Here is a 6,000-nt window from a genome sequence, read left to right as displayed (position 1 = left end):
CGCGCACAGCTCGGCGGTGACCGACACCCGGCGACAACCGACTCCTGACGCGGGCTGTGCCGCTCGCAGAGCGCGGTCTGAGCGAAGCGAGCTCTCGAGGCGGAGGGCGGGAGGCCTCTGCTCACATCTGGAAGTTTTCCTAACTTCAGTCGTTTAAACTGAAGTACGGAAAATATAGATCTGTTTGGTCGCCGTTACGCAGTTGAGTCGCTGTTGGTGCTTGTTCGATATTAACCTAGCGTTCAAAATTTTGGGGAGAGAGCCGTGGATACTGAATTGAAGCTCTCAGTCAACGTCAGTGTAGGAGAACTGGGCACAGAGTGCAGCTCCCGTCACGGCTGCTCTACGGTGAGTCCGGCGCCGCTGCAGCGCTGCTCTGAGTGCGGGAGGAGAATGGCTCGGTGCGGCTGACACCTGGTACCTTCCAAAGGCACTGAATTCTGCGTGCTGCTCCACTTTAGAGTTCCCTGACAGCTTCTGAGGGTGTTTGTTGCTTTGGTCTCATGTTGGTTTTGCATCGCAACTCCTGAGCTTTGAAGCAGTTTGTTTCCTGAGCAACAACTTTTTAGAGCTCCTTTCTGAACTCTGACTTAGCGCAGTCTGTTTCAAAACTGAAGCACTAATCTGCTCACTTGTGGGTGCTGGCTTAATTTTTGTCTTGTTGGGGAGTTGCACAGGTGCTGTAAGTAGAGGGAGTTGCTGAGACAGATATAACTTAGAATGCAACAAGCATTATATGTTTTTCTTTTCTTTGGTCGAACGTGGTTAAAGGAGAGGGCTCTGTTTAAAGATGCTTTCCTGTCAAATTACTGTAAAATGAACTTCTCAGAAAATGACCGTGCAGCTCTTGTGTCCACACACAGCAGTGAACTTCTCGGGGTACTTCATGTTCTGTGCTTGAATTGTCATCAGTGTTTGTTTAAACTTGTTAACTTTTACTGTGTAAGGAAGAATTTCCTGAGGCTGCACAAAAGACTGTTGGGCTTGTGTGCTTCTTACAGGGAACAGAACTGGGGTGAAAGGCAGGCTGATATACTAGTGGTTTTTCATTAGATCTTACTGTATTGCTTCAGGGTCTTACTCCTAAGGGAGCTGAAGTGCTGGAATTAGTAGAAAATAGAAGTTTAGGACTGCTGTGTTTTGGGGGGTGATAAATATTCTGTTGAACTGGTCAAGGTGGGCCAGGGAATTACATGTACTGCATTAGGGAATGCAATACATGTCTAATGCAGTACATGTAAGCATCCCACTTTTTTTTTCTGTTGTCATGCTTTCAAGGAAATGCTCGTGCAGCCACCCTTGTACTGCAAGAACCTATGCATGCTTGTGCCCTATGGAGTTGTGCTCCAGCTCCCTCTCTCTCTGGTAAATCTTTGTTTGGAACACTTTGCCAGCGTTTAATCAACTGTGCTGCTGATTTGGCTCTCCTCTCTTCCCTGGTAGCTGTCCCACCACCTGCCTCCCTATTGCATTTCACACAACTGTTCTCTGACACCTCTTGGGTAATTTTCTGAGGGGGTTTCTCCCTTCTCCCCCATGTGGTATGAAATATCTGTCATGTTAGGCTATCCGCCAAGCAATTTCTCATGTTAGTCTCTTGGGCTTTTGTTTTGGAACAGAAAATGAATTTGATACAGAAAACGCATGACATCATATAGTTAACTATTTCAAATGGGCCAACAGGCTTTTCTTTTTGAGCCTATATCAAGCTCTGAGGTACTCAGATTTCTGATTAAAAACAGAAAAACTTCTAATGCACAGCAGACAAGATACGAATAAAGGAAAACAGAAGAAGCCCATCAGTGAAGAAACAGAGAACTGTTTTCTAGGAATCAAAGTAGTTAAGAGTAAGGCAGTAAGTTACCTGAAAGTGAGGATTTTTCTGAAGTTGCATTCAGTGTAATGCAAGCAGAACAGAGGGTTATGATTGTGTTCCCAAAATGGTACTATGTAAATCTTGGTCAGATCTTGCTTCCATGGCAGGTGTGCTTCTGAGGAGATGAGAAGCAGCTGAAAGGTTTTTGAGATGGGTCCTTACGCAGCCCCTGCTGTTACATGAAACCAAGCAGTGCAGCTCTTCAGCTAGGGGGATTCAGTGAATTGGTGAGGACGAAAGAAGCCCTGCTGCTAAATGTCAAATGGTGCTGTTCTGAGTGACCCATCGTTTCTCCTCCACCCCCCTTTGTTATTCTATGCTCATACTGATATTGAATTAGACTGCCTTTCTAGTTAACTTTCATTACAAGGCATGTAGCAATAGTCAATACTAATAGTTAACAACACAATTGATAGTTATGTTTCAGCAGTCTGTCTTTTAGAGATACACAGTCTTAGGGGTGAAAAAGATTTTTCCTGAAGGCTTTGTCCTTTTAGAGGGCTGCTTCTGGATTTTGCTTGAATGATTTATTTTGCTGTTGTGCTGTGGATAAAGTTGATAGCCGCTCTGTTTACTGCCAGTAGTTTGCTTCCTTCCCTCTGCTGCTACAGCTCTTCCACTAATGCGAAGTGAAGGGCTTACAGCTGGAGCCACTTGAAGAGCCTCTTGCTTTCCTTGAAAAGGTACCAGCAGATATTGAGGCTAGTGTGGCTTTTACAAGTTTTTCAGATGTCAGAAGGTCTAATTATAACCAGAAAGTATACTTAAAAAAAAAAAATTATTTCCTTTGAAAAAATAGTATTCACTTCCACAATCTTTGGAATTAAAGGGAAAATACGTTGTTACTTTGTGCACTTGCTTTGAGCCCAGACTTAAACAATTGGCATCATTTTGGAGATGCTTTTTATAAATCAATTTCTGATCAAGGAAATGGTTTCTCTACCTAAACGGTTGATCAATTTAAACTCAGTAGAAGCTGCTGCTTGTGGCATTATCTGAAGAAAACTTTGGCCAATAACAAGTTGCATACTTCTCCAGTAGTTTGTCTCAGTTGATTCATTTTTTGTCATGTTGGACTGTAGACTTGAAGGAGCTTGTTTCAAGGACTGACCTTCACCTCTAAGAGGAAGGTATATATGCAGCACTGAACATTATAAACTGAGGGATGTTTAGGAAACAGTTCTTGTAATAAGGTGCTGTTTAACAGCAGATATGTTAGTATGAAGTGTTCTGTTCAGAGTAGCTGGTTCTGGATTGTACACACTTTGAATTCTGCACAGTATTTTGGTATGTTTGTTATAAAACAATGTTTTATTCCATCTGGACTCTACAACAGGAAAATCTGTTGCAGATGTAACGTATATGGTAGCATAAAAAAAGCCTCTTGAGAACAACTAGAAGTGTTTGACAGATGGTAAGAGGCATTTGGAAAGTGAGATTTTCATTTTGAGGAAGTAACGTGGACTTCTGGTACAAGATGAAGAAATAAGCCTCATTTTCTTCATGCTGTTAGCAGTAGATGTGAGTTTGAGCTTAGTTTGCCTTTTCCTTCAATGTGCAGTATCGATCGTCCAGTAAAAATGTTACATCTGTCTCTTTACAAGCTCCTGAGTTTGCAGTGACTTTGACACAGAACTGAAGTGTTGTATCTGACCTTCCTCCCCTTTTTTTTTTTTTAATTCAACCATTTCCCTGCACCGCATCTCATTTCAAGTTCTCATAGCATCTAGGCTTGAATAAACTCATGCACTATCTATACGTTCATGTATTTTCCAGTGCTGTAATCCTGTCACCCAGCATTTGTTTAGAAGTAATGCAGAAGATGTTGATATGGCTGTTCATTTGAGGCAAGGGAAAACAGCTTGTTTCTTTCAGTTATCTTTACTTTGCCTGCAAACAGAAGCTGTGGTATTCTGAAGACCAGCTGATTTGGGTGTTTTTTTTGTTTTTTTTTTTTAAAGGCTTAGAATTCACAGGGTGGCATGTTACTCCCAATTTAAACACTATAAGTTTTTTTTTTTTAAATAAAAGTATTGTTACACAACTTAAGGAAGTGTGTTTGTTGAAGGAACCATGCATCAGAAGATAAGTTGGTTTTAATGCTCGTGGTTTGAAGCTGATAGTAAGCTGGTGCGCAGTTTACTGAAGAGGATACTTGACTGAGGTTGGTCTTTATTTGTCTTTCCTTAGGAATAGCTTCAGTAAGTTCTGTAACGTTTTTTCCTCTTCCCCCTCCACAAAAGTAACAATACTCATAGATGATTTACTTGACTCCTCAAATGACAAATGGCAGAACCATCATTCCAACACTGGGATTTTCCAGTATACAGTAGGCTTTTTTATGAATACATATGGAGTGCCTCATCTCAGCAGCTGGCTTATTTTCCTCAGAAAGATGTTCTCTACATATGTGTTTATAGATGGTTTGGAGAGTTAAGGCAAACAGCATGTTACTTAAAACTGGAAATATTAAGTAATAGGGATGGCATTCTTAATATGAGATTTGGGCAATGAATGCTGGTTCAGTCGCTGTCTAATTCGTGAACTACTGAAGGTTCTTGGCAGCATTCTGAAGGAGAAATATGATTCATTTTAAGAGACATGAACACTTTTTGACAGGTACACACTAGGTTCCTTTGCATGAGATTTTCTGTGGAATTTTTTTTCTAATTACTGTTTCAACATGTAGTAATAAGGATAGTTCTGCAAGCCAAGTGAGCACTCTCCTAGGCAAAGCACGGGCAGCTTTTGTTCAGGCAGTGCACTGAGGATTCTTTCTTGCTGTTTTTTGGTTAACATGCTCAGATTGTACATTCTTGCAGTCTTTGCAAGTTTACAGAAGTATGTGATGTGATGATGTGTGATTAGATACTTGTCAAGTGGTGCTGAATTAAGAAACATACGTTTACTTGAGAGCTTAGCTTCCCTCTTCCAGCTGTGAAGTAACGAGGGAGATCACTCAGTATGGGAATTCAATGATAGATAGAAGACATTTGCAGTGCTAAATAGCAATTATTATTTTTTTTCCATTATTGCTGCATGTTAAACTGACCAATGGAAATAGCTGCTTGCAGGTCTCTGTTCTCTTTGGCACAAGCAGCAATTAGAGAGCACCGCATGGTGCACGTCTGCAGTGACATCAATGCTGTAGGACTGGTCCCCTTAGCTGAGCCAGGGGACTGACACATCACACTGCTGGAGCCCTGAGGGGCTGCTGTGTGGGAAGTAGGTGGGCAGGAGGCCTCTTCTGCGTGAGGTGGGGTGTGGTGCGGAGAGCAGAGCAATGCGGCTCTTCTTACAGTGTGGCCTGCAAACCTTTACCCTTTGTAAAGCAAACACTGTTCTTGAGCACGGGAAGCATAGCTAGGATATTGTGTAGACATGGAAACATTTGGGCTAGATAAACTACAGGTCTTTGTTTTGTAGCTGTGGGGGTCAAAACTGCAGTGCTGTATTGTACCAAGGGAATGGGTTTACCATTGTTTGTTGTTGAAGGACTGCTCAGAGTGTGTGCGGCCTAAAGGCAAATATTTAATGTGGCCTAGAAGATCACCAGTCTCCCTCCTCGCATGACATTACCTTTGTCCGATAAGAGCTCCATTGTAAGGCCTTCAATGTAAGTTTCTTTTTGCATTGTCAAGAGCTCTTGTGATGTTCCTCTCTGTGTTTTTCCAGTGGGAAGCCATCATAAGAGTTAGTTTATCTGTGGCCTGCTGAGAGCTGAGATGGTTTAGATAACTGTTTGGAGTAGTGTAAGCAACCACTGAGAACACGTACTAATAATACAGAGAAAATATATTGGTTGAAATAAATAAATTATCATGCCACGACTATCATGTAATGTGTGTACTGGGGCCTGCCTCTGATTGCTAGTCGTCTAACTTTTACTTTCCACTGATTCCCACTCTCACATGTATCATGGAATAAAGGCAACCCATTTACTTACGGGGTTCACTTTGTGCTTTTGTCCCTTTTAGAGATTGTAGCAATGTGCTTCCAGGCCTGTAGAAGGGACTTCCAGCAAAGGAGAATGGCAGTGCTATCTGCTTCCTATCCACATTGCCGTCCACACTCTGTCCACTGGAAGGATGCAGCACCTATGCACAGGCTTTGCTCAGCACCCT

The sequence above is a fragment of the Meleagris gallopavo genome, chromosome 1, assembly GCF_000146605.3.
Source record: "Meleagris gallopavo isolate NT-WF06-2002-E0010 breed Aviagen turkey brand Nicholas breeding stock chromosome 1, Turkey_5.1, whole genome shotgun sequence".
Classification (NCBI taxonomy): domain Eukaryota; kingdom Metazoa; phylum Chordata; class Aves; order Galliformes; family Phasianidae; genus Meleagris; species Meleagris gallopavo.
The sequence above is the reverse complement of the archived record's forward strand: the minus strand, read 5'-3'. Positions refer to the sequence as shown.